The sequence below is a fragment of the Halyomorpha halys genome, unplaced genomic scaffold (assembly GCF_000696795.3).
Source record: "Halyomorpha halys isolate HHAL.00 unplaced genomic scaffold, Hhal_1.1 Scaffold510.1, whole genome shotgun sequence".
In the NCBI taxonomy this organism is placed as follows: domain Eukaryota; kingdom Metazoa; phylum Arthropoda; class Insecta; order Hemiptera; family Pentatomidae; genus Halyomorpha; species Halyomorpha halys.
In genome coordinates, this window is record NW_027115101.1 from 590,202 (window position 1) to 593,932 (window position 3,731).

A 3,731-nucleotide genomic window follows, 5' to 3' on the forward strand; every position below is an offset into this window, starting at 1 on the left:
TAGTAATTGTAATATAAGGAACAAACTAATTGAATAAATATATACATAAATCCTTTTAGTAATTGATGCGTACATTTGGATTTCATAAAGCAGTAAAAATTTAGAGTGTTGATTGTTCCTAGTTATTAAAGCCCATCCAACCGCGTAAAATAAGCTTTGTAACAGAATGTGTGTGCTGAGCTGGTCAGTTTTGCAACTAGTATCGTAGCTTACAAAATCCGGCCAACTCCAAACTGGTTTTCTGCTTAAGGTGCAGAATTGTTTGTGAATTTCACAAACAATGTGGTAATCTGCGGGCAGATTACACAGATTTTGTTGAACATATCGATTAGACGAGATACTTGGCTGGTATTCCTCAATGTTATGGTAACTATCGACAAACTAAGTTCCCCGAATAACTCCTCAGATGCCCAGGATGTGCAGTGGTTTGCTTGAGCAGAGAAATAAAATAACCAACTATAAAATTTAAGTTATTTCGGTAAATAAACCTACGTATTTTATAGTTTCAGAAGTATTTGTTATGGACGTACCAATGTTCTTGAAGCGTGATTGGATTTGATTTTGGAGATGTTTAAATATTAATGAACAGTCAAAGACGTATGCACTACAATTTGAAATAAAGTCTTCGATTTGACATGGCATTTATCGTAATTTGTATTTAAATTTTTTCGTTTTCAATACCCTATTATCATAACCAAATTAACGAATTTTCAAAGGGAATGGTTTGATTGACTTTGATAACTAATTTTTAATAATTTCAAAAATATTTTTGAAAGAAGTACCTTTTTTTTTAAAGCAAAGACCATTTGTTCTTCATCATCATGATTGGCTTGATAGGATGCGGAGAGAACGAAACCACCAATTTAATGCAGGTATGACTGAGCCAGAGCGGTCTTATGGACAGATACAGGTCTGGACGTGGAGGCACATCGAGCAAGCAGCAACATCGGCTAACGATGTTCAGTAATGACATATGAACGGACAAAAATATCTGGACAGTGTCATATGACCTGTTATTTTTCCTCCATTAAAAGAAATTAGGGGGGAGGGGTACAAACATTCTTTTTGGTGATAATGGTCGACCTTATAAAGCAAGAATGAATAAACATTGCTCAGAGTACCCAGAAATCAAACCTATGAACTGGCTTACTTGTTTACCTAACATGAATCCGTTGTTTGTGATAAACGTCAGTTACACTTGCGTTTCCCTTCTCGATACAACTTGGATTTATCCAATACAGAATTGCAAACTCATTAATAGAGAAATTGCCTTCTTTCTCACATTACATTTTATAATGTGATTAATCATAATTAATCCTCATAAAAAGTATGAAACAACGATATAAATCTTTAATTGAAAGTCCAGTACTCTACTAAAATTTGTAAAAATGAGTAAATTAATTTTTATTTTAATTGTTACAATTTGTTTCCACTATAATAAATATTATTAATCTTTTTTTTTTGGTCACGTATCTATTTTTAAGCCCAATTGGCTAAAAAAATTACTCATGTAATTTTTATCAGTGAGACAATTAACAATTTGTGGGAAGTTAAATAAAATCATAGCTGAAAAAAATGGGTCATATTACTTAGCTTGGCACTTATGAACACCAATTTTATAAACATATAGAGTTAAAGAAATATTTGAATCACTTCCAGTGGTGAGAAATTTGAAAAAAAAAATGTAATCCAAAAATTGTAGCTACAACTATTAATTCTGTTTGTGTGAGCAAATAGGAAAAGTCAAGTATGACAATAATTTATTAACTTATGAATTGATCATATTATACCGGATGCAATCGAGAGTTCAATAACATTCAGTAATATTTATTTCATTTCATTATTAATTTACTGCTTAAATAATTTATAGATAGTTTCGAATACCCAGTCGTTTCTTATCCTGCTTACATTGAGGTGTGGTTTCTTGAAATGGAGAGGAAATTAATATTCAGGAGATATTTCGGATTACCAATACTTAGGCTAGATTTCGAAGGGAGAGTAACATAAATCCGCTTAAGGAAGGTCAAGTATTAACCTATCAGCTTTCCGAAGAGGGTCGAACCCACGAACAGGGTTAAGACCTTCCCGAAGGGTTTTAGGGTTATAGAACATGAAGGATTAGGACTGATTTAGATGATAAATAATTCCAGAACACTGAGAAAATCAGGGTAGAAAATAATATTTTATAATAAAATAAAAAAAAATCCTTCTTTATAAATAAAACCATACAAAATTACGAATCTCGACGGCAAAAAAAAAACTCTTTAGAAATTTAAAAAAGTGTATTATAATGTTAGTTGGTATAATGATGAGAGATCGTTGACCTTGGATGAATTATGGTTGGGGGGGGTGCGTTCAAAATATAACACAAATAGGTTGAAATAACTTATTTAACCGTGCCAACGTTTCGGTCAGAATTTCTAGCCTTCTTCAGGGTTAAGAACAAAGAACAAGATAACAACCAATGAATACAAAAAATAAAATATAAACAGAATGACATATAGTAAATAGTAAGTGAATAGAAAACATAACAATAATAATATATGGTGAACATAACTAATAACGTGGGTAAGGAAAATTAAGAAAATAATAGAGAAGGAGGAGGGGCGTAAAATAAAGATAGGAAAAAACAAAAGAAAACATAAAACGCACCTATTAGCATGAAATCTGACGGCCAAATAAGGTCCGCGCCGCGAACGGCCAGACTCCGAATTAAAAAATACTTTACGAAGATAACAAGGTATTTTGGAAGAAGCCTTACAAGAAGGTAAAAATAAAAATAAGAAGTAGAAAATATTTAAAAGAGGAAAGCGTGTGAGAGGGTGACGACAAATGGTTTTCGAAAATGTTAAAAAAAAAAAAAAAAAGTACGTTACATGGATGACGAAGTTACCGGAAGATGACAATGTGTTATAAGTATCTGGATATTAAAAAACTCTTCAAAAGAGAAAACGAATAAGAGGGTGACGACACATGTTTTAGAAAAAATGAAACAATACGTTACAAAGTGGGCAGGAAAAAAAATTACATTTTTAGTTGTTATATAATTACATAATTAGTTGTTATAGTTTCTGTGCTTTATTTTGTCCAGCGGCAGCCTCAACAATAAAATGTCCCTTTTATCGTTTAATTTCTGGTGGAATCATTTTAGGATTTATGTAATTTTTTTATAAGCCTGTGACTAATAACCATGTCATATTGTTTTTACCTACTACGTACTGATGTTTATGTAAATTTTTTTTGTGGAGTTTATGTCTCCTTATGTCTTGTAGTTTGGATCTGGTTCGTTCCTTAAAATATCATTTTCGGATTCTTCTCAATTAGCAGTTCTAATCGTTCTCGAAGTTTCCATATTTCTTGATCTAATTGATACATCGGTTGTCGGAGTGGAATTATTTCAAAGTCTTGGAGTTACGGCAATCAAAATAGTAAGTCTCTTGATAGATAATTGGGATGGTGCATTGGACCTTCATGCTGATGCTGGTCCTCAAATTTGGAAATTTGGGCTCTTGATAATTATTATAATGTTGTTTCTTTTTTTTCTGGTTTGAAATTTTTGTTACTCTTGGGGTGCCCCAGGTTTCCTCATATTGCCAGAATTTATTAAATCTTCAAAAAAGAAGTGATTTAAACCTTGAATCAAATTAAGCAAATCGTCCAGGGTTTTTAATTTGCCCGTTTTACTCATTACATATGTCCTAATATGAAGGGACATGTACGTAAATGATATT